Source organism: Perca fluviatilis, chromosome 20, assembly GCF_010015445.1.
Source record: "Perca fluviatilis chromosome 20, GENO_Pfluv_1.0, whole genome shotgun sequence".
NCBI lineage: Eukaryota > Metazoa > Chordata > Actinopteri > Perciformes > Percidae > Perca > Perca fluviatilis.
In genome coordinates this window covers 18,886,099-18,912,692 of record NC_053131.1, presented here as the reverse complement: position 1 = coordinate 18,912,692, position 26,594 = coordinate 18,886,099, and the positions used below count along the sequence as shown (strand labels likewise).

General features: G+C 41.4%; 1 long non-coding RNA gene across 1 annotated transcript; it reads right to left on the bottom strand.

Moving 5' to 3' along the window:
- Positions 1–8,762: 8,762 nt before the first annotated feature.
- LOC120548782 lies at positions 8,763–12,385 on the bottom strand. The gene is made up of 3 exons (XR_005637281.1): positions 12,277–12,385; positions 9,449–9,618; positions 8,763–9,364 (listed from the first exon to the last, which is right to left on the bottom strand). It is a non-coding gene; the product is annotated as an uncharacterized LOC120548782 (long non-coding RNA).
- Between the last annotated feature and the right edge of the window lie 14,209 nt (positions 12,386–26,594).

Sequence of the window (26,594 nt, the reverse complement as noted above, 5' to 3'; positions counted from 1 at the left end):
AAATTTGGCATAGCAACGTTAGTGCTAAAGATCCATAATTGCATATTGTGTAAACAAAGGTGTTAAATTACAGCAGTGGACATTTTTGTTAAAAACATTAAGGCGTTGCTTGTGTGAATGACAAAACAATGTACGTGATACACCAGTGAATATACAGTATACGTGTGAAAAGAGCTATTGGCTTTTGGCAAACAAGCATTTTAGAGCACAAGCGGCAGACCAGCAGTACTGTTCTTCAGAAATGTTTCAGCCTTACCCTGTCTTGATTTTAAGATGGGTGTGAGGCTAAGTAGATTATTGGCTTTTTACTGCAAGTGCAGGATGGGGGATGGAGGGGGGATATATATGGTGAGAAGAACTGTAATGGGAAAAAGAATTAGACAAGATAAAAGTCTCAAGATGTGAGAGCGAGGGAGAGAAAAACACTCCTTTTACATCGTTAATCTGGTCTGTCCCTCCCCCCTCTGTTTCAATTAATAAAATTACTTTTTAGTTCAATTAACAATAATTCACGGTTAACTGAATAAAGTTTATTACACAATCAAGGTGACAACAGAGCAAGTGAGAGGGACACACACTTACACTCACAAGTGCACACAAGAGCAAGTGAGACAGACACACACACACACACACACACACACACACACACACACACACACACACACACACACACACACACACACACACACACACACACACACACACACACACACACACACACACACAGAGACAGGCTCCTAGCAGGTGTCAGGGCCCCTGATCTGTTGACCCATGCAGGCTTTGGTGAACTGTGACTGCGGGAGGCAGGATACTGGTGAGGGCTTGATGCTGGAGGTCGGGGGAGGACGATGTTGTTATGGGATGTTAGGGAGAAATGTGTCATCACACTCTTAGATTGAGGGGCCTCTCTGTCCTCTATCCTTGGCCTCAGGCAGCAGCTTGCATCCCAGCGATTAGCTCCCGAACACAAACAATAACGCTAGCAGCCACATCGTCATAATCGCCATTATCTCCCCCCACAACCAGCACCACAAACATGGCAGGGACTCATTTCTGGATGCTTCTGCCCCCTTTTATGCAACTACAGATGAGCAGTCTGCCTATACACATTTAGTAAAAGGAAAAAGCACATCATATAAATTGTTCTCTTTTACGTATTCATACCAACAATAAGGTGTTCTTTGCTCCAGTCGTAGTTCATCATCCTTTGATCCCCCCCCCCCCGAAATGATTTACACTGCTACAATTATTGGGTAATCTCCACTGTCATTACTCTTAACATCTGCTCTGTCACAATGCTAAGGGATTTTGCCTGTGCTCTGTGACAGTTATTCTATGTGCTTACAGTCCTGTGATGCAGACAGACAAATCCTCCCCTCTTTTCCCACTGCTCTCAGTACGTCCTATCTGCATTGGAGAGATGAAATGGCTTTTATATGAGTGGGGGCAGTATGGTGGGATGATTTGCTTGTGCTGGTGTGTGAGAGAGTGAAGAAGAATCCGATTGGAGAGAGAGGCTGAGTTGTAGACTTAGATGACGGGCGCTGCTGAGGTATCTAGAGGTCAAAGGTCAGCTGATGATCTTGAGTCAAAAGTCAAACATCAGCTGAGGGGAAACCTTCCAATATCAGATCCTACAGAGAAGGCAAAGCAACTTATATTACTGACAAAACTACCACCCACCATCTTGATTTCCTCTTATGGATACACCCATTCTCTCATGTGTTTCTGTCGGTCTGTCTCTCTGAATGAATAATAAGCAACCACCCAGCAGACAGACAGTTAAGCAGGCTAACCTTTAGCAAGCAGGGAGAGGAACATTCAGAGATTTCCATCAGATTACCCTCTCCAGTTTCCATTGTGTGTGTTGGCCCCCTCCGTGGTATTCTTACCCCCCTCCTCCTCCCCAAGCAGCAAATTGGAACCATTTGGTATTCAGATAACGGCAAACAGCTCAGATCTGCTGGAACAATAAGCGGTTTCCAACCAATCGCCCACCTGGACTGAGCTGTGCTAAGACGGTCTCGATAGTTGTCAGTTCTTTCAACACCACTCAATTGCCAGTGTGGGTTTCTCCCCAACAGCTAGAGTTTCTAAAGCCTCCCTTCTGATTCTAGTTTTACCTCCCTCTCTTCACTCACTGCGGATTGACCTTCAGCTTCTTCACAAATGAGATATCACTCAAGAGTGCCATACAAGATGAATTCGGTCTAGTGAATGTCGCAACCTGGAAAGCGTTAGGACTTTCTGTCTGTAATAGTTCTCTATGCACAGTTGTCTGTGAGTGTACGTTTGTGTATAAACTTTCTATGCTTCACCCCAGTGAGAGGAATGTAATGACATGGGTCCAACACTGTGTGATTGAGATGGATGCCCTGTTTTATTATCTGTGTTTTGTATGTGTATGTGTGCACATACTCCCAGAGTGCTGAGGGAACACATTGTGACCCTAGTTGTATTTGGCCACCAGAGGCCATGCTGGCAAAGGCTGAAATGATGATTAAGGACAGGGGGCCTGAATGGGGAAAATGTGGATTAATGAAGCTCAGATAGAATTAATAGCCATGACATCCCACAACAGCGCAGCCGCTAAATGAGAATATGTCGTGGGTCCACCGGAGTCTCAACGCTTGTTTGGCTTTCAAGGTGATGGTAGGAGTAAAGAAGGAAAAGTTGCATCTCTCAGCAGACTTACCTAATTTGTTCACACTTGACAATAGAAAAAAAAAATAAAAGCTGTGTTTCTCACAGGCGGAGAATTTAGTTATGGAGGTCTTAGCTCAGTATCCCTAGGAATTAACATTCATAATGAACAGTTTTGCAGTGCCAACGCAGGAAGCAGTGTGCCTTTCTGACCGATTCGGAAACTAAGGTTGTGGCGATTATGCCGGTGAATGGGCTTGCAGGGCATGAAACTTGTGTCACAGTCAAATGAGCATTGTTGGCTTTTCTTTTATCTGTATGATCTCCTCCTAACCTAAAAGGTAATTTTATCAATACTTCCTCAATTGAATATACAGTATGTTGTGTTAAAACAGTGTGATGGGGTGACTCACTCCTGAGTGAAACGCAGAGAATGGCAGTTGTTGTTCACCACTGAAGATGCACTGTTTTCCATTAGGTTTAAGTGTCCTTTTTAATGGGCTATTTCACAAAATGTTTTAGTTGCTTTACATAAATCATATCTTAATAATAACTTAGCAAAAACCAGCAAGTCTCCCTACCCTTAACTATACAGGAACCAGGTAGCATTGCGCTTATTGAAAAAACTGAAAAAAGCTCAAAACTTGAAGCAGCAGAGGCCAGTATATCCTATCTTTGAGTTCCTATCTATGGGTCAAAATGCATAGCTCATGTGTGGCATTTTTTCAGAAAAAAAGGAAAGAATAAGTGGAAATTGCAAAACTAGAATCTTGTTTGGTGCAGACACATCTTTTGAATATATGGATTAGATTCAGTATATAGCAAACATTGCAAAAAGATAATGTTGTCACTGCATGGCTGCAGCATGTTTGTCTCTCAGAAGCTCAGATGTTTTTAGCAGCAGCTGCAAAGAGTACAAATTGAACCCCCTGAAGTTTTGAGTTTGGCTGTTTTGAGGATAACAGTTGCTGGACCGACGTGTCTTCTCTTTGATTTCACCACCTGGTTCGCTGTTCAGTTGGTGGTCTTTCACTTCTACCTCCTGCGGGCAACAAACATCCCTGTGTGTGTGTGTGTGTGTGTGTGTGTGTGTGTGTGTGTGCGCGTGCACACATACACACACACCTGGACAACTTATTAGCAATTAAAGTCAGGAACCGGAGAATGGTTTAGCTCCAGGTGGTGATCAGTCATTAATGTGTGATCAGCTCTGCAGGTAAATGTTTACCTCAGACTGGTTAGACATTACCGGAGCCTAGAGGCTACAGAATCAGTAGGCCTTGACTGGAAGAGTTTGTAACAGTTTAACTATTTGTAACTGCGGCACATGATAATGACTCATTTGTTTCTTTAAGAACTGGAAAAGGTGCAAACAAGGAAAGCAAGAGTTAAGGTGTTCTAGATAAACGTAAAACAGGTTTATTTGGACATTAAGTTGTTGTGTTGTTGGAAATACATATCATAAAATGTGTAAAAGTCTTGGAAACTGCTTGGCCAGATTTTTTGTTATAGTAACAGGCTACATGATAGTACACCGCATAGTGTGGTGGAGAAGAGTGATGTAGAGAAAACACGAAAGGGGAGGGGGGGGTTCATGGAGTTCAGTACAAAGCATCTCGCTTTCTATGAAAACATGGCAATGTCTTTTTTTTTTCTTCTATGTAAAGTAAGAAGGGCGACCACAGAGTGAGAGAGAAAGTCAGAGAAGGATGGAAATTACAGTTGAAACACATACTAGTCCACTTACTGTGCTTTATTCTGACACCGAAGATCCTGTCAAACCTGGACTGATCAGCTGCTCAACCAACAATTCTGCAGGGCACCAACCTACAGTCGGTCCTGCACTCGAGGTACATATGAAAGGCTCATTTAAAAATAATATAAATTATTTTTCGGGGGAAATAAAGTTCATAATATCTCTACCATGAAATCTTGATGATGCGCTCTCTCTCTCTCTATAGGCAACAACCACGTGGCTTAAATCATTCTCTGCCAACGACAGGTAAGTGCCATTTTGTTTCCCCTTTTCTCTTAATACCTGCAGTATAAGGACATTTTCGCATTGTCACTTTTTTCAAGTGACCTCCTCACGTGAAAGAATGATCCCACATTACGCCATCATGCTGCCCCCTTCTAAAGTATCTGGAGCAGTGACTGGGGTCAGTGCTGACCCTGGGAATGAGTGTAACGAGAGAACACACTACAGTGAAACTGAAGGGAAACTGAGATAGTGAGCATTGACAGGACTGAGCTCCCAGGTGGGGTGTCACCCTCAGGGGAGGCAACAGTTGCTGACAAAGGTGTGTGTGTGTGTGTGTGTGTGTGTGTGTGTCTCAAGGGAATGCACACTTTTCACACACTTGTGTATATGTGTCAAGGGAATGCACACTTTTCACACATTTGTGTGTGTGTACGTGTACTTTTCACACACTTGAGTGTGTGTGTGTGTGTCTCTCAAGGGAATGCACACTTTTCACACACTTGTGTATATGTGTCAAGGGAATGCACACTTTTCACACGTGTGTGTATGCGTGTGTACGTGTACTTTTCACACACTTGTGTGTCTCTCAAGGGAATGCACACTTTTCACACGAGTGTGTGTGTGTGTGTACTTTTCACACACTTGCGTGTGTCTCAAGGTAATGCACACTTTTCACACACAAGGGAATGCACACTTTTCACGTGTGTGTGTGTGTGTGTGTGTGTGTGTGTGTGTGTGTGTGTGTGTGTGTAAGTTCTTGGCAGGAGCATTTCTTCGGGCTCTCTCTTCACGAATGAATATTATTTGGTTAATGCTCATTAGAGGCCAGTGAAGATCTGGGATGATGACAATTTGACAAGTGAAAACATCCCAGTGACTTCAAACTGTGGTCATTGTTGCAGAAATGTTGTGTAAGTCAGATAACGATGTATAGAAAATATACATCGAAGAGCTTTAGCTGTTCCATTTTCCCTTTTTTTTAAAAATAGTATTTTCAAATAAAAAGAACACACTCTCTCAACAATGAAAAATAATTAACATTTGCCACTTTGACCAGCCTGTATTATTATTATTTTTTTTTACAGTAGCTTTATTCATGCAGTGAGTGTTGTTGACTTTGCCGCTACCTTCCCATTGTGAAAGGGTGACCTTCCTCTTTCTCCCACTCTCTGTTCTGCTCAGCTCCGTACATCTGTGTCTGTTTACCAGCCTGCCTGTGTCTCCCTCAATCTGAACTGATGAGTGCAACTCACAGCTGCTCCTCTCGTGTGTGTGTGTGTGTGTGTGTGTGTGTGTGTGTGTGTGTGTGTGTGTGTGTGTGTGTGTGTGTGTGTGTGTGTGTGTGTGTGTGTGTGTGTGTGTGTGTGTGTGTGTGTGTGTGTGTGTGTGTGTGTGTGTGTGTGTGTGTGTGTGTGTGTGTGTGTGTGTGTGTGTGTGTGTGTGTCGTGCGTGCGTGCGTGCGTGCGTGCGTGCGTGCGTGCGTGCGTGCGCTCGGTGGTGGTGACAGTGCCATGCTCCCAAATCAAAGACGACTGACTCGCTACCACAACACACCTCCGATCGCAGAAATAAGAAAAGTTTAGATAAAAGGAGTAAACCTGGGTTTATATGTGCTTTTGATCCCTCTGTTTTCTTTACATATAACTGCGTGGATACAAACACATGAGTTACTGTATATGCATGTACATACACAACTCATTCCTACGTCCACCTGTGTCACCTAAGCCTTTTGACCTGCATTCCTCTCTTGCCTCTACTTCATGTTTTATCTCGGTGTTCTGTCATTTCCTGCTCTATCTTTAGCACAATGACTGAGAAAATGTTGTGGCTTTTAAAAAGCATTTGTCAGAGTGGCGGTAGTCTGGGCCTGTACTGTGCAGGGTGTACAGTTCAAAGATAAAGATAACAAAATACTAGTGTGTTTTAGGTTAAATGGGCTGTTAAATTAATTGTGAGGTGTATTTGAGAGAGTTGATGCTCACTAGTGGCGAACAGTGGGAACAGGAAGTGTATGGTTTCAGGGAAGGCAGGGAGAGGTGAAGAAGAAGAAGGTGGTTAGTCTTCAGTCTTCAGGTGAGTATGAGATACCCTTGAGAGCATGACATCATCTGGACAGGTGTTGTTTGCTGTTGTCCTGAAGTTAGGGCAAGGGGGCCTCGAGGTTTTGTCAGCCTGAACCTGTTGGACCTGTTTTGGACCCTCAAGACCATTTCTTAGCTCAGGTGGGAAGGTGGTGAGTTTGAAACCTGATAAATAAAGAATTTAGGGTGAGTCATCATACAGTAGCTACACAACATGAATTCCCAAATAAACAAAACACAGGCACTCACAGATAAAGTCTTATTTATTGTGGGCAGAACTGAACGCGTTTCAGCCAGAAGCCATCATCAGTCCTGAATCATTTAGTTTTCTCTTTAATTTTGATTTGTTTAAAATAACAATCTGGGACTTTTACATATTACTACAGGTGCAAATTAGGTGTTTATCTGTTAAGTTTTTATTATTTCTTTTTTACAAATTAAAATGATTTTTAACTGTCCCCTATCAATTAAACAACACTGAAAAGATTGTATTATCATAACATTTTTGGTTGTTTTTTTAGAACTAATACCACAACCACAGACTACACTCTTGTGCCATAATAAGATCTGAAAGAATTAGTTGATGTATAGATAAGTTGATCAACAGACAATTTATCAAGTATTTGGATAATTTATTAGTCCTTTAAGTTATTTTTTGAGCAAAAATACCAAACATTAGCGTGTCAATTGTGATGATTTTGTGCTCATCCTTGTTTTATGTGATTTATGTTTATGGAAACTGAATATCTTTGGGTTTAAGACTGTTGGTTGAACACAAGTTGCAATTTGATTTGATTGATAGAAAATAATCCCTAGTTGCATCCCTAGTCATAATTTTTAAAATGTTAGGTCAGCAGTCCTAGTAAAGGCCTAGGTTTGGTATCTTTTTCACATTACCATACCGCAACCTTTTGCATTTTTCCACTAAACCAAAATCTCTCTAGGCATATATGTTTACAAGAATTTGTATATAAGTAACTGTATATATTCTATATGTTCTATGTGTGTGTAGCGTGAAGGGGCTCTAACATACATTTCATTGTGCAATCCTGTGACCTTGTAACCTTGATTATAAATTCAATTTATTATAAAATGAAGACAATGGGTAGATGTATAAATATTTAAAATCATTACATGAATATCATGAGCCCTTAGGCCAACTTTGCATCATTACAACTTGCCTTTTAAACGGCAGGAGCTGTGTTTTGTGCACAAAGATTGTGTGCGGAGTTGTTTTTCTGTCTGCATTGTTGAGTCAAAGCTTGGATAAACTCCACAGTTGCGAATATATGTACATATACATTTGCATTCCTACATACATTCAAACAGACTTCAGGGGACCATTGGCTTATGTGGAAGTTCCTTAAGCCTCCTATAAATATTTCTAAGAAAACACTTTCTCCTTCAGGTAGAACTCGTCTCTGTGTTGTGTTGCCTGTCAGTGCTGGCGAAATGTTTCTTTGGTAATTCATTTGCAATTAGGAAATGTAAATCAGACAGGTGCTGCTGGCATCTATCAGAGTCTGTATTTGTTTTACCTAAGGCATCCCAGATCCTCCCTTTGTAATCACACGCGTGTGCATGCTTACACATTTGAAGACGTGCACGCACACTGACACAACGAGGTCACCTCCACGTATCGCTTAGGGTCTATCTACATGAGTCTGAGGAGACTTTAGAAGTGCTGTATTAAAAGAGAAGCAAACTTTTTATTCAGAAGAAGGAATACAGAGTCTGACTGACATATGTTCACTGTGTGTGAGAGAAGAACTGGGATCAACACTCTCTGCACATAAGGAGAGGTACAGCTGTGTGTGTGTGTGTGTGTGTGTGTGTGTGTGTGTGTGTGTGTGTGTGTGTGTGTGTGTGTGTGTGTGTGTGTGTGTGTGTGTGTGTGTGTGTGTGTGTGTGTGTGTGTGTGTGTGTGTGTGTGTGTGTGTGTGTGTGTGTGGTGGGGGGGGCGCGTGTGGCATACTTTTCATGAGTGTGGTGTGTGTGAGGCGAGTGACTTCACACAGGCGCAGTAGTAAGGAAGCGTGCCAGTGTGGCGAGAGCGGAAGTAGAGTGTCAAACTGGTGAAGAGGAAGGAGGAATCTGCAACATTTGGTTTCCAGTATGTCACATTTCCACCGCATTTTAATCACCTTTTATTAATGCCAAATATTGAGCATGACAGATAAATTCTTGTTTACAAAGACTGACCAATATGACAAATGTGCAATTTTAATATTTGGACCACGGACAAGCAACTTTTAAAAGACAGTTTTTTAATATTCAGATGCTCTCCCACACACGAAGGCACACGCCTACCACATTTATAAACGCACACACAATTACACACGCAGTGTTTTATACCACTGGCAACTGCCTTATTCCCACCAGCTGTCTGAATGCATAAAACCCAGGCTTGTTGTTAAGTCTGGGGCTTAAAAGCACTGCCAAAAAGAAAGCTGGGCAGGAATAACGGCATTAATTCTGTGATTTGAGCCTCAGCATTTAAAAGTGCTTAAAACTAGCAGCTGGTGTCAACAAGGTAATAAAAGCAGGCACAAGGGATCACTCTGCCTGACTCGTGTTGGGCAGCAGGACGTCCATGTTAGTTTAAACGGTAGTGATGCAGGAAGAGTGGAGACCCTGGCACGGGCCACAGCCTGCCATACTGCCAGAGAAAGAGAGGGCAGTTAGGGCAATGTGATATAGTAATTTGTAGTTTATCAGCTTGTGTCATAGAAATATAACATACAATATAGATTGATGCTGGCATGTCACACCCTTTGTGTTTCATTTCATGTGTTGCGTCTCCAGCTCCAGCTGTTTCTGAAATGGCTTGAGAGAGCTCTGCCAGTGACATCACTCTCGCTGCAGCGTCTCTCTTCCTCCCTCTCAGGTGAAAGGTATCATTTGCCACAGCTCCTGCCAAGTCAGGAGTTGGAAAACTTTAATTTCCCTGGCTCCGGAGAGAGTGCCAGGGGTTTGATGTCCATTACCCAAACCCTGAAACTAGAGTTGATGTGGACTTGGATTGAGCTAAGCACTCTGTGGCAACATTAGCTAACCCCAGAACCTCTGTATCATCTTTCTTACTGTCTCTCCGCCTCTCCATTACTTCCTCCCTCCCTCTTCGCTATCACTTTCTCTCCTTTGTTGTCCTTCCTTTCTGAGGGCAAGGTTGAGATTCCTGTTAAAAAGTCAAGACTGGGCTGGACCCGGGCCACAAAGTGCATTATGATCCACCTCCTCTCTGCTACCCATTAACTTGTCCTTCATGATGTGGCAGCGGCTTGTAAATTCTTCGGCACTTCAGCACTCAAGCTCCTCTGCTCTTAAATCTACACGCCACAGTCTGTAAAACATCTTAAATGTCCTCACCACTTTGCACTGTTGCAAATCCCTTTGAAAGTGAGACTCAGCCTTTGAGTGAGCACGGGTATTTGCACATTTTAACCAAACAAAACCTGATAGAAATCTGACCAATACTAACATTTCAATTACCAGTAAGAAATCGTTTATACCGGTGGTTTCCAACCTGGGTTTCAGATAAATATGTGGGCTCAACTGATGATTAAAGTGAAACAAATTAAAGGCTATTCTGTATTTTTTCTGACTTTAATCTAAATGTAACTTTTTTGTGTGAAAGAAAATGCCTTATTTTAAGGGGCCTCTGTTATATGTGATTGGGATATAATTCAGTGCTAGAAATTGTACTTAATGGTGGGGATGTTTTATAAAATGTACACATAGCTGTCAGTCAAAGTGGAGGACAAGTGCAAGGTGTCCTGAAGGTTAATGGCTTAGGAAACGCTGAGCGTTTTAAACACCATATGGATAGGCTCATCATCTACAAGCTGTTCAAGGTTGAACCCATCCAGAACACTGTAGGATTGAGATAATAGCCTTCTTCGCCCAACTGTTGTTAAGCTACCAATCTCCTGTCAGCTGCAGAGGAACTGATAGGCATTAGGACCTGAGCAACTTTCTCCCTTTGCTTAATCTTTGACTCGTTTTCTCTTTCGTCAGTCTGTCAGGTACAGAATACAGAGGTGTTGGTGTGACACATCTTTTTTCCTTTCTTTCACACCACTGCTTCTTCCTTTCCTTCGTCATTCCTATTTCTCTTCTCTCCCGTTTTACTCCTCAGCCATACACATCCGTTGGAAAGTGGCTCGCCCTCAGAGCCATCTGTTTCCAGGCAGCCTGTGAGCATTGCTGAAATATGTAGAGCCTAATTAATTCAACCAAATTGTTTTAGAATAGATTAATACAATAATGGCAGCGCATGAAAGGTTATTTCAAGTACACCACTCAGCTAATCTCATCAAAGGGTAGATTTCCCTGCTCTGCACCCGGTGAACACCCACTGCTGTATAGATCCTCATATAGGGAAACCACCTGTACTGTATGTACTGTACTGGGAAGCTTCTCAGTGTGGGTGCTGATTTCACAATCAAAATGGAAAGACAATTATTAGAGAGAGGAATGATTAATACTGTATACAACGTTATACAAATGCAGGGCCTTTAGAGAATTCCTGTAGAATGTAAATCAATTTGAAAAAGTATATTATAAAAAGCTAAAACTGTACACATTTAAGTTCTTACTTTTAAAGTGGAGGGGTGGTGTTACAGTAGAGATGGTACAGCACCCAAACTTTAATAAAAGCCCTACAGATGTATTAAATCTTACCTAGAAAAAAAGGATCATAATGCATAATACGATATTAACCTGTTTTTAACAAACTGTTTATTTTGGCTGTAAAATGAGCTGCCTTACCAATATTAGAAGTTATTATTGTTTAACCACGATGACATTGGTCTATGCGTCTGTAGAATACTTCTTGGTGTCTTTCCTGTTTCTGGTACTTATTTTGTAGCATTTAAGGTCAACTCGTAAATACTAGTACTCAGTATTTGTAGTATTGGTGAGGTCAAGGCTTGTTTTTGAACCAGTAACCTTTTTACTTTTCGATGGCTTTTCTGATCCTGCCAAGCTTTCCAGCTTATAGAAGATGGATTTTCATCACCATCAGATTTTCCTTTGATGGTTGTTTAGCAGAACAGCTGGCGATGCTTTAATTTCTGTGACCTCTAAATACAAAACAATAGTCACTCACTTGAAAGCACTTTATAAATGATAGCACAGTGAAGTCATTATAAAGGGTGTCATTTTAAAGCACTTGGTAACCATATTGAGACAATGTTTCTTGATGTATTATTTTGTTGTTGTCTATTGATCCCTGAAGGGGAAGTTTGACCTGGGTGAAAAATATCTCCGCATTTGTTAAACTACACACCCTGCTGGTCTTGTACTATTTTGTTGTGGTAGAAAGGTTTTGTAGGGAACACCAATAATATTTTAAGATCTATAATTCCCTCAAAGCACTGGCAGACACAAGTGGTTTTCTTGCTACAGGTTTATTTGAAGCTTCTTCTCCAAATCCACCCTGAAAACTAAACGCACAGTATAACGAGAAAATAAAGACCACATTAGCTTAATATGAACATACAATGGCATGCACAGCATGTAAAATAACGTTCACCAAAGTAAAATACAGACACAAAACATAAAACATACCTCGTTGGCTGCATGCTGTACACAAGGGAATAGAGGTTTCCTTAGATCGCTGACATCCGCTATAACAACCTCAAAACTTTTATCGGACCATTAAATTGTCCGTGCTTTGCTTGCTGTTAACTTGCCAACTCTCTCACTCACGAGCGTCCCAAGAGGCCTTGCGCGGAGACTTCAAAATAAAAGCACTTTACTCTTACCAAATGAAATCAGTAAATAATACTAAATGCAATTTATATAATTCTAAATTATGACATTGGTTGAAAACAAATTATACATTGGCCTGTCTGTGGTGAGTCTTGCATACTGGCGTAGGCTGCCTGTTGGCACATATGTGGATTAATCACTTAAAGAATGAATAATGTTACCATCAAGCCAACACTTTTTTTTTTTTTTTTTTTTTTTAAGCTCAAGTGTCACATTTTCGAAATGTAGCTCTTCACATTCTACTCCTTTGAGATGGAGAGGCTTTGCCATCAGTCACCTGGACTAACCTCTGTAGGGAATGATACAGACAAGCAAAAGTCACAGGGCTGTTGTTCATCAAGATTAATACCAGCTCACTGTTCTCCCCGGAGAGGCAAACTAACAGATTCCCTACTTGACTTCCAGAGCCGGCTCCTATAGACGGCTCTGGTTCATTAACATGAGTATTATGGCTGATCCACTTGCAATTAGGAATGTGTTTAAGACGGAGCCATGCACATACACTTACACCAGCGTGTGCACATGTCTGGATACACACTCACCCTTACACCTACACACACACACATGCACACAGTAGCACAGTGTCGGGTGCATTTTTTTTTAAGAGGAGGAATATGATAATGAACCTGGCTTGATAGAGTAATTAACTGGGCTAAATGGAAATCCCACGAGGTACAGTGATAGTTAGCAGATGTTCTCTGAAATACATTAAAGACCAAACGTCTTGTGAAGCGGCAGAAAGAGAGCGAGTAAAAAGAGGGAGAATATTGCCACTGGAGATAAAGTTTGTGGTTTTTCAAATAAGGAGTTAGAATTTGAGGTCTAGATTTTTGTGGTGGGAGCTGTTTTTATTTGGAAACAATGTTTCGACAGGAGGGGATGAATCAGCTGATCAGAGTCATGTGGCTTATACAGGAGTAGCAGGCATATAAAGAAAACAACCTAAACCAAGCTTGGTTTTAAATAGAGAGCTTTTACGAGCAGGAGAATTGTCTGGTGAAGCGGTTAGTTAAATTTGCTTTGCTTTATGCCGACGAAGCAGCGTGTTTATAGTTGGGAACAAGCCTATGAATGTGACCCAATAAATCTGGCACTGAAAATGTTTGTGATTTAATAAAGTCTGTAACATACCAATATGGTTCTCTGATAGTTACTGTTCCCAGTGACCCTGATAAAATAGAGCTGTGGTTGAATCAGTAGCTGTCCCCTATTGCGTCCGTCTTACCACCTTTTTTGTCGCATAAGACGACATTCCTTGTTCTGTTTGCAGGATGGTGACCGTGTGGTGATTAACGGCTCAGCAGTAGCTCTAATACAAATAATTTTCATAAATACAGAACCATCATTTTATCACAGACATCTCCACACTGTTAAAGCTGAACACACAAGAAATGAAATGCTGTTATTACTTTTTAGGCTGGTGAAAATTATTTTTGGAGTGAGTGTAAAGACCTTAAAACGTTTGAATTCTGTGAGCCTCAGAGGATGATAAACACTATGAAAGGACATTTCTCAATAACTATATACATAACAGTTGAAATGAGTTTGAAGTAGCAGAAACATGAAAGAGCCCTAACCTTGTTTTAGTCACATAATGCTCACTTCTTCAGTTACAATAAATGTGGCTGGCAGGCTCAATCTATAGTTTGGCTGTTGTCTTCTATACAGTATTATCAGTGGCACCACCAGAGGCAGTGAAGTCGCACTCCGCAGCTAGCTAGCTTGCTAAGTCACACTGAGAAGAGCCATCTGCTTCCCTGTCTGAACTTTAGAACAAAGACGCCAGGCTGTCAAAGTTTCCCTCAAACAGAGAAATGCACCCTGACTCAATCACAAGCATACGCATACAGGCAGACGGCCATGAATGCATATACACATGCACGCACATGCACACACAGACACTCCACCCACATATGCACACTCATTTTGGACTTGTTTCCTTCTGTTCTGGAGTGTAATGGACTTTCCCATTCTTAGTTCAATGGCTGAGCAAACGGATGTCATTTTGGATATTTCCTCTTTTTGCAAACTCAGAAATAGTTCCCTGAAAAAAATGAAATGAAATGAGGCATGTGTTGGTGCTTGTGGAGAGGAACACCTGTTAATATTCAGTTTATTACTGAATTTATTCCAGTCAGTCCATGTGGTCAGTAGGTGTAAAGCAGCTGCAGGAAGTGTACTAATGACTTCCTGTTTACTCCGCCTCCTCCCACCCACTCACCGGTTACAGCCGGCCATGTGGTCCTGCATGAACCAACTCCATCACCAATGGACTGGCACTGGACACAAACCTATGGCAGACTAAACACCCAAATATACACCTACATGACACACAGCAACTTTTACCCTAAACCTGATCTGGCTCACACACACTCATATAAGCTGATGTCATCTTATTCACCACGGGTGACACCCCAGATACTTGTGGGTGAGCTTGAACTTCCAGTGACCTCACACCTTAATGTATTGATCAATCAGTGTTCCATTAACACTGCCCCTGCCTCCTTCTAATCTAATCTTTGTTTTCTCTTTCCGGCACATCCACACTATCGCACATGAGCGAAAAACCTGGAAAACCTTTTAGCGAGCCTTATTTGACATACATAATGTGTTCCAGAGGAGTACACTTGGATCCTCTGCCAAGCTGATCTGTTTACATTAAGTGTGAAGAATCCCTGAGCATGAACCTTCCTGCCCTAACACGAGAGGACAGCTGATATCAAGCTTTAACACTTGGTCTGTTGCTGTTTTTTCACACAGTGTAGTAGCAGAGTGAATTATTAGCTAGAACGGAACCTGACATGAAGAATTATTACTGACACTTTGACATTTTGCTATCTTTAACACTTAAGATGAAAACCAGAAGGCCGTGAGTTACAGTTGCGGTCATATCTATCATAAACAGTGCAGTGTAAGCGTTACTGTTTACATTTCTGCGCGCAGACGTGCAACATTGCACTAGCACTTCCTCTGTGCTGATGTGGAAGTTGATATATTGCGCTTCTCTCTGATGGTAAATCCTATTGGATTGTACTCTCTGATAACGTGGGCCACAACATGGAGGGAAGTTCTAAATCATGCAGCTAGATCTGCTGTTTTTTTATGACCTGACAAAGATCCAATTAAGGTTGAAATGCTGTCAGTGGAGATGCTGTATGTGGAGCGTTGGAGCGCTGGGATAACTTCTGTGCACTCAGCTAATCTGAGCCGGTTACGAACACAGAAATCTCAGTTGAGAGTTGGAGTTTCTTTGGTGTCTGTAATTGAGTGCGGCTTGTAAACATAATGTAAGAGGTTAGCGAGGAGTTAAAAGTTACATCTCTGGGCAGCCAGAGGTCCTAAAACCACTGGACATGTTGTATTATTCTTACAACCACTGCAGCCTCAGAGGAGGGTGGCTTCCTTGTAACCCTCATATGGGTGTAAATGTGTCTTTACATGTTAAGAATACTTAAAGATCCATGAAAAAGCATAAAATAGTACCTGCATATAAATAATTAGTGGTAATGTATGGTCCACAGAAATGGTATTTCTATTTCTTACACATGGTTCACACATCTATGTTCTTCTAATTTTTCTAAAATTCTAAAAACTAAGTGTTTTTAACGTGGTGTACAGTGGTTACAGCTATAATAGATTGGTCAGTGTCTGACCACCCTGTGCTGCCATGGTAACCTCTTTTTAATTGTCCAGAGTATGGATGTGACATCTGCCATGGTGTGCTTGGCTTGTTTGATTATTGAAAGCCCAGGCAAAGGCACATTGATTAAAAGAGAAAACGTTCCTCTCACAAGTAAATGACTGTAGCTCCTGGTCCTTATATATATGTGGGACTATACAGTATTTTTCTGTTTTTATTAAGTATGGAGTTTAAGAATCCCTGCTGCCAACCTGTCAACTTCTTAGCTCAGTTTCACCAGTAAATAGTTACACCAGAGTAAAGTGGTTGAACCTTTAGTTGAGGTCTCAGAGCTATGCAGAATCAAAAGCTTTTCGAAAGTGTTTCTCAACATATCCCAAATTAATGTGACTATATCTCCACCCAAGTTTGTTGTTGTTCCTCCCACTGAGCTCAAGGGTCAGCTCAGTCGCAGCGCTTCAGTTAATCTGTGCCACATTCCCAAGAAGATAAAACACTCTGTGCTTGTTAACCATTACATACTCAATTAATCATTCTCCGAAACTATATAAGAATTTCAAGATGCCCGTCTCCTCCTCGCCTCGTCCTTCCTCGTTTCCTCATGCCACTGGTCTTCCTTCATCACATCCTTGTTGACACCCGCTGGTCGCATGGCGACAAAGTCTGTCTTTCATGTACTCCCCAGTCGGCTCGGAAACACCGGTGTCGCAAGCACCCCGGAGCGCCATCTGCCCACCGCCCTCCAAGCAGATGATAAAGTTAGCGTCTCCGCTTTGCATCCTTCCCCTAGATACGGACAAACAGACACACATGGAGATACACCTACACAAACACATACAGCACACACAGTATGTTCCAGGTGTGTGTGTGTGTGTGTGTGTGTGTGTGTGTGTGTGTGTGTGTGTGTGTGTGTGTGTGTGTGTGTGTGTGTGTGTGTGTGTGTGTGTGTGTGTGTGTGTGTGTGTGTGTTTGTTTGTGTGTATAAGTTTTTTTTTGTGGGTTTGGGTGTTTTTTTTTTTTTTTTTTTTTTTGTTTATAGAGAAAAAAAAGTGAAGAATATTTAGAGGGGAAAAAGGGAATGGTTGGGGAGTGTATTGGCAAGGAAAAAAAAAAAAATAAAGAATATGCTTCAATATAAATAAACATGTATGTATTTATACAACTTTATTAGAAGTTGTAGCTCTTATTAGTAGCATGGGGTCCTTTTTAGATAAAACATTGAAGACAAAATGTAGTATAAATTGAAGTTAACTTTTGTTTCCCCCGAAATAGATTAATGTAAGTGTTCGTATATATCCACAGTAGATGGAAGATATGTGGCAGAGAGATGACTATCCAGGTGACTATCAACTCTGTAACTGTAACCTCTTCTTTATTGCAGTTTTGCATAAACTTTCCTTGATTTCAGGAGCAATTAGAGCTTGAAAGACATTAAATGAAACTGACAGCAGTTCACTGAACACATCTTTTCCTCTGCGCTTCCTCAGCTTGGTTTCTCTATCAAGATTTGACATTTTTAATTCTGTCGCTGTGTGCTTTTTCATGGAGGGAAAATTCTTTCAGCTCCGTCTTACCTGCTTCCAGATGGAAATGATAATAAATAATAAAACTCCGAGCTACAGTAACACCGTATAAAGAAACCAATGGGTCTGTTTTTCAAACCAAAGGATCAGATCTGGCTGAGTAAGTGATTAAAGTTCTCGCCTGTCAGTCAACAGATTTCGTTGAAATTGCCAGCTTTATCAGAGTACATCTCACATAGATTAATGTAATCAGATTGTACTTTAAATGCATTTCACCGCCAAAATAACCCCAAACAAATCTATAATGATGGCTTTGGCCCCAAACTAAAACAAGCCAAAGTGTCTAATGGAGTCATCAGCCCACTCAGATTATCGTCATCTGGTTGGGCTAGCTACCTCTGACACACACACACACACACACACACACACACACACACACACACACACACACACACACACACACACACACACACACACACACACACACACACACACACACACACACACACACACACACACACGCTTATCCCTCAGATTCCCAACTACAAGGAGCAAAGAAGTGTCAGGAGATGTTTAATTAAGACAACAGATCAATTAACAGCTCAATTAGCCTGGCTAATTAGGGGCTCAGTTGGAACAAAAGCTTGCTCTCCTCTACTCTCTTTGTCTCGGTGTCTCTCTTTCACTCTCTCTCTTTATCACACACACACACGTACACACACGTACGTACACATGCACACTCACACCCTCTCACAGGGTTTGAGCACAGGACATGGTTTTCGCAAAAACTCGCTATAGAGCACATAATCCTACTTAATCGTCAGTCCAGATTTGGGCTGAAAATTGCCTGGAAGGGATGATAGGAGCAGAATTCTCTCCCTCTCAGTTTTATCTGTGAATCCAGGACACTGGTGATCTCAGAGGACTAATTGAAGTTACAGAAGCCTGGAGGTTGGGGTGCATTCTAGTTAACATGGTTTTAATGTGGCAGTGTGCATGATATAATTCTGTTCCGATACAGTATTTGAATGTATGCATGTAGATATTTATAAACTCGGCCATTTCAACCTGCACATTATCCTCTTTCTTAGAACAGTGACCCTGTGACTAAGGGCATAGCTGACTGACTGATGTTATATATTTAGCAATAAAAAAAATTCAATTATTTGATGTTTGAATCATTTAAAGTATAAATACTAACTGTTTCAAATTCACCATCATCCATTCACCTTACAAAGTGCTACAGATAGTCGACAACATGTTTTACAGCCTGATTGTTGCCACATCATTAGGTCCGCTACCCCTTGTATCTCACTTTTTCATTCTTGGTAGGGGTAATTCACTTGCACCTTGACTTTGATAGGGGCATATCCCTACCTTTCATATCCAGATCTGTGCCTGAAAATCTTCTGTTATCGTGAAAAATGTGTATATTTGTGAAATAATTTCTCCCCTATCTACACTGTCGTGTTTTGTCTGTTGCCTAGTTTATTCTTCATGTTTTGGGCTCTCTGTTAATGGTGGATATCAGAAAAAGGACAACCATGCAACATCATTATTCATTGTTAAATAATGTTACAAATATTTTTGTATTATTAGACTGTGCGTATAAACGGGTAGATGGTAACATAGGTGTGGATATGGTAAGAAGGTGCATGTTTGTGCTGGTCGTGGGCAGGGTAACCTCTGGTCAGTGTGAGATAGATGTTCTCATCTGCCCTTCCTTAGCTGTCCCTGTGGGTGTTGTGTGTGTGTGTGTGTGTGTGTGTGTGTGTGTGTGTGTGTGTGTGTGTGTGTGTGTGTGTACGAGCTAGCATGCAAGCATGTGCACTCGTGGGTGCGCCTGTGTGTGTCAAATAGGGTTCAGATGCCTGGTCACCCCATATATCTCCAATGCAGCAGACAGGTCTGGGGTTCTGTTGCTGATGCACTGTCTTCTCTCATTACTGGGCAGGACCAGGAGCAGGCCCAGGCTCGAGACACACACACACACACACAGACACACACAAAGACAGACACACAGACAGACAGTTTTTTTCTGGGACAATTAAATGCTACTGGAAACACTGGAAGAATCTGCCTAAAGTGAAGGAGACGGCTGGAAAACAGCTTCAGATTGATGCATGTTGAATTACCTTCACACACACACACACACACACACACACACACACACACACACACACACACACACACACACACACACACACACACACACACACACACACACACACACACACACACACACAATGGGACACACTGCAAGTCTTGTGACAGGATGACTGACAGTAGGGCCACATGACTTCCTCTCTGTCTCACACGCAAGCAGGCACGCACGCAGGCGATCTCACACACACACACACACACACACACACACACACACACACACACACACACACACACACACACACACACACACACACACACACACACACACACACTTCCCTATGTTCCAGTGTTAATAAATTGTGTACCAACAGCTGTGCGATCTGATCTGGCAATGACATCCAGTAGCCACTGACTCTCCTCCTTCCTGTTTCTCTTCCACTTCCTGTCCATCTGAACATGCCCAGTAACACATCCCATAGTTTACAGAGGCAGTAGTTCGATGACTGGATTCCTACCAGTTACTGAATAAAGGGAATTTCATTCATATTGACCCCTGATCTTGGCTAAGTGTGGGGGGTGTGTGAACACCCTGCCAATGAGAGGAAAAAATATATTGAAAAATGAGTCCCGTAACAGCAGAGAAATGTTATTTCTCCTTTGTAATAACAAGAGAAACCCAGTTCACACCCTGACAGATGTTGAGGAACAACATAGTGCAGAATGGAGTTAAATTATGAATCACAATCCAAGGAGTCGGAATATGTGACCCTGTATGACCATCCAAAATCATTTAAAGGAACATAAGACCTATGCTGAGGGTTGACATCAAATATAGACCCTCTCCCACACATACATGGTAATAAAAGGGAATATTTGAAAGATGTTAAACAAAACAACAAAATCATTGATATTAATGTGGATGACTTGGGAGATCATATGACTAAGACAACTTTCTGCATCACAGACATCTTTTTGCTGGCATCTTGGCCAGGTCACCCTTACAAAAGAAGTTTCCATCATCAGTGGGACTTACCTGTTTAAATGAAATAAATACCTTTCTAGTACTCCAAAGGTTTAGAGCAAAAGCATTGTCCACAACATCATTGTTCTACACTCCTTTCGTCTCTATAGCTTTATCTTTTTTATCCTCGCCTAAGTAGACTGACATTAGGAGTCTTGCTGTTACTAGAAATAGGTCACTCAGCCATCCCTCTGGCTACCATGTAACCCTGCTTAATCACTACCTTTCATGATTTGCATTTTTTATTAAAAAAATAAATAAATAAATAAAAAAAAAAAAAAATATATATATATATATATATATATATATATATATATATATATATATATATATATATATATATATATATATATATATATATATATATATATAAAAAGAGAGACATTTAGCACAGAGCAGCCAGGGGAAGATTCCAGCAGTGGATAACTGGCCTTAAGCCATTCCTCTGGCCTGCTGCTCTCTGAATAATGTATGGTCTTTTTAATGAAGCCCCCTTTTTGTTGTCTTTTTACTTCTCTAGGATGTAGGGTAAAATTAGCATACTCCTGTGTCTGCATCTTAATGAGGGTTTGGCTACTACGGCTTGGTCGTGCTCAGAGCTACGCCCATTCTTATTGATCTTAGATTAAGGGTGAGATAAGGATAGCCATAACAAGAATTCAACCACCCTGCAAGTTGATGTAGAGAATTTCGTAACGATGAAGGAAAGCCAGTTACTTTGTCTTGTGATACATGGCGTGTAGCCATCACCTCTCTGAAGTTTAGGGTCCCACAAGGCTACGGTTATTCAAACTAAAATGTGAAACAAAAACATTAATTTACTTGTAAATGTTCCTTTTTATATGCATTTCTTTTTAACATTTCTTACTTTAATGGTGGGTATCTGCAGCATATGTGAACGCCCCCAAAATACATGCATGTGAACATTTTCACATGAGGCTTACAGTAAGACCTTCTCACTGCTGTCCAGATCAGAGAGTGCCGTCTCTTTTGCTCCATACATACTGGAGTCTGGATGGTTTGAGCCTGTCCTTGAGTGGGGCAGGAGAGCATTCCTCAATCATTGGGGCATGTACAACCATTCCCTAATCCTACTGTAGACCCCCTTTCATCTACAGGCTAATGCTTTGTGAAGCACTGAGCTGTGAATCAGGCCCAGCACTGGAAGAACGGTGGAGCTGAGCAGGTCAAAGGGGGCAAAGTAGAGACAAAAGAGACAAAAACGGGAAGGAGTTGGAAACTGTAGACAGGGCAACTTAAAAACAGCGCTGTTTGTCACATAGTTTTGACAGAAATTAAGATGGAAGTGTCTGTATCCTCTCTTGGTGATCTTACAATGCTTGATGGTTATGTGACATGTAGCGTAGGATGGAGATGGATGAAGACAATAGAGGCCTCATAGCGTGTGTGAAAATTGATTTGTGAATCATGAAATGGTAATTTTTCAGGAGTCTTTGAGTGCAGTGGCTTCTTTATGATGAAGATGACAAATTACATTCTCTACACAAGCAATATTTGGCTGCTGGTTTGTTGGTGTTTACTGTAGACTTATAAGCAGCAGCTGAGTGATTTTACAACATCTGCCTTCATTTGTCCAGGCCATCAAGTCACCAGCCTTAAAAAAATGATACTTGCTTTCTGGCATTTCTTTATTGACTGATTTATCATGAGCTGAGAGGAGTGGTAAGTTGAGAATATCACGGATGACAACAACAATGCTGGCCTAACAAATCACTCTTGGCTTGGATTCTGTTTTCTCCAAACAGAGTTGCCTGGATAATTAACCTGTACATTAACTTCCCAGCTGATAGGAAACGGCATGTGGATATGAGCTCAGTGAGTCATGGAGATTGATCCGGAGTGCGATGGGATGGCAGAGGCAGGAAGCCTCACAGTTTGGCAGACGCTGCCATACCTGTCAATTCTCACATTCTGTTCAGTCTACCAGGTTCAGAGAGAGTCTCATTTCCTAGTTTGGCTCGGGAAGGAGTCTGGCACAGGAACAAAATAAGAAGTGAAGTTACAAGATGCTGCCTCGCTGGGATTGTGTACCAGCAAACTTTCTGACAGCTTGAGCAACCGACTGGTTCTCTGATGGACTGAAGTCACGGCTGGGTTGCTGTTCCAGCTGACAGTATGCACAATTATCATATCTATTGAAAAGTATTGTGCTATTTTGACAGCGTGACAAAATGACGGCATGCTTGTCTTATAATATTACTTGTCATTTGAAATCCTGCCACTCCTCGTTTAGTACGAGGTATTTTTTATTTTTTTAAAGATTATTTTTGGGGCATTTTTTCCCCCTTTTTATTAGACAGTGACAGTGGATACACAGAAAAGGTGGGAGAGAGATGGGGGATGACAAAGCAAAGGGCCGCAGGTTGGACTCGAACACGGGCCGCTGCAAAGGACTCAGCCTACATGGGGCGCACGCTCTCACTGGGTGAGCCAGAGGTCGCCCCAGGTATGTTTAATGATAAGAAACTTTCCATCTATATAATGCTTCGGTTTAGTTTTCCCTCTTTGTTGGAAACCAGATTGCCAATCACTACTGGCTCCCTGTACCATGTGTATCAGTTTGTTATTGTGAAGTTGGTGATCACTCCTCGCAGCTGATGGTGCACACCACTGCACATCTTTAACTGTTGGCACAAACCTTTCCTCTGTGCTGGGTGAAAGCCTGTGGGACTCCAGGTCAACGTACCGCTGGGCACCGGGCAGCGAGTAATGGGCTAGTGGCAGCAGGCACTGGGCACTGGGCGGTGAGCTGGGACACAATAGTGGAGGGCTAGTCCAGGCCAAAATCAGGCCAAGTAGTTGCAATCAGTGGTGCATGAGGAGATCTGGCACAGGCTTTCAGCTGCCTCTCCTCAGCAGTGAACTGCAGTGATGAGCATAGGAGCACTACTGTCTGTCCTGTCTCAATTAGCACTATTCTGTGTTCTCTTTATCCCAGAGAAGAGAGGCACAGCCTTCAGTAGAAAATATGTTAGTGTGTTGGTTTTTGGTGATGCTTCATTTTATCGGTCCTGTCATAGGACAGGACTATGCAATTTGATGCTGATTATAGACAGAACAGGAAGCAGCCCGCTCATTTATGAGTTTTTGAGATGGAACCAGGAAATGATGTTGTAGTTACACTGTGTGGGCAGAGTCAGCCATTATTGATATCCACAGGGATTTCCTTGAAAGAACTAAACTGCTAAAACCATTTCAATCCATGTATTCATTTATTTTTTGGAAACTGTATTCTCTGTGTTAAACTGTATGCTCCACTGTCATTTACAGTTACAAACAAAGACACCATTTTACAGTTGTACATGTTCAGCTGACCTAATAATAAAGTTAAGCTACCAATGTGATGGAATTAAGTGAAAGTCTGCCAATTTAGACTCAAGAAATCAAAGTCGCATGTGCTGTAATATGTATTAATCTGCAGATTTATTTACTAAATCAATTGATTGTTTTGTCTTTGAAATTAAAAATTTTCAATCACAATTTTTTTCATAGCCCAAAGTGACATTTTCCGATTTTTGTTTTGTCAAAGGATTAGAGCTGCAAAGATTAATTGATTAGTTGTCAACTATTAAATTTATTGCCAAATATTTTGATAATCGATTAAGTTTGAGTCCTTTTTTATGAAAATAAAGCAAAAATCCTGTATAATATTTTATAGTTTATTCACTTCTCTATTACAGTTGACTGAATATCTAGGAGTTGTAGGAAATGCAACATTTGAGGACGTCATATTATTCAACATTTTTCTCCATTTTATTGACATTTCATAGACCAAACAACTAATTGATTAATTGAGAAAATAATCCACAGATTAATCGACTGAAAATAATCATTACTTGCAGCCCTACAAAGGATATTTAACTTTCAATGATATAACATTAAGAAAAAAAATGGAACCCACAATTGTTTGGGATTTTAGTTTGAAAAGGGACTCAAAAATGTATAAATTATCAAAATAGTTGCTGAAAATGTAATTTAAAAAAAGGTTACAAATCAGTTCCTTTCTATGAAATAAGGAAACTATTTGACCTGTAGAATAAATTGTTATCTTGTACAATAAATTAAAAGAAACAACCTGCTGAGTCATTGTTTCTCAGAGTTGAGCTGTTTTAATGATGAAGGGTCTCTCTTTCTGCATAACTGCAAACCAATTGAGTTTCTGTTTCCATACTTGATTTAATTGGTGACCATGTGAATTGTTTGGATGCATTCTTTTGTATACAGCCACATGGCACGGCTACGTTTTGATCTGAATTCACATGTTTTTGGCTAATTTCACCACCATCTATTTTTGATTAGCACACCACTATCATAGAATGGCAGTGAACAGGAGACCTCCAATCATCGGTGCGGCTTGCAGCCCCACCAATGTTAAATTAACTATGTGAAGGCAGCTGCTCTTTGAGCTCAAACACTTTTGTTGTGTGGTGAAAACAATGAATAATTCTCTTTACACCCTATATGTGGGTGTTGGGAGCAGGGCAGCAGGCAGGAGTACCATCCGCGGCTCAGATCAAAAGCCGGGCGAAGTTTAAAAAGAACACACACATCGAGTGGAGGGGGAGGTGGGAATGCAGAGGAGTGTTTGTTTGTGTGAGGAAGAGAGCCCTCCTGTACCATGAGGCAAAAACGAGATTTGTCTGAGTAAAAGAGTGAGGATGTTTTCATGTGACCACTGAGTGCGTATGTGTTCACATTCGGCGATGACGCCTGTGTAAGTGGCTCGTGGTTGTTTCCAGCGTATGGTGCGAGGGACTGTGCTGGTTAAAGATTAGCGACAGATTGTCAGCAGTTGCAAAAGTAGGTGGGAGTCACACATAGATTGTCGATAGAAGACACACCTGACCTGCATGAGGTAGGATGAGCCAAACGCAATTTATTATAGTCAGGTGCAGCTTCTTTAGCACGCATTGACAAAAGACCCCACAACGTTTCTGTTAAAATAGAATAAAAAAAATAATTCAGAGGATGTTTTCTTTACAATAGCTTTGTAATGGCCTTTTTTGGGGGACCATGTGTGCAAGATCACGCTCCCACGCTATAGTTTTCTGTTAAAACTTAATGTAAAATCAGTTTATAGTATTATGTATGATGCTTACAATGCTGAAAAGAAAGGCTCCCTACATTTCTTTTATCGTACCAAAAAAGAAAATCCTGTTCAACCCACAGGAAAACTATCTCAGCAGCTCGCCTAAGACAAAATCATTCCCTAATGGTAACAAAACTCCGGCAATTTTCATCAAAACAGTTCAGTGTGCAACCTTACGTGCCACTTACCGCAACTTCACCATCTCCCTTAGATCTTTTTTCTCTCTCTCTCTCTCTCTCTCTCTCTCTCTCTCTCTCTCTCTCTATCTCACTTCAGCTGTGATACCTGTGAAGCTTCTGCCAACTCGGAAACACCTTCAGAAAATAAAGTCAGTCTACGGTGTGCTGTCTGCAGGGCATTCACCTGCCTGACAGACACACAGGGAGAGAGGGCAGAAAAGGGAGTGGAGGGGAGTAAGAAAGAGAAAGAGAGAGGCAACTTGTTACCAAGCTCCTCGACATTGATCATGACAGATTTTTTTTGGTTTTGCGTTGAAAGTAAGCACCGGAGTGCTGCAGGTTCAGTAACTCACTCAGGAACATTTCTATGAACGGACGGAGAAGTTTATTATTAGCCAATAATTCCAGCAGCTGCAGTCGGTCTACAGTATATGAGAAAATATGGGAAAATGATGTAGTGTGTGTTTACCATGATTTGGTTTGGAGGAGGAATCCAATAAAGATGATGAAGAAGCCTCATCTCCGCACCTCGCAG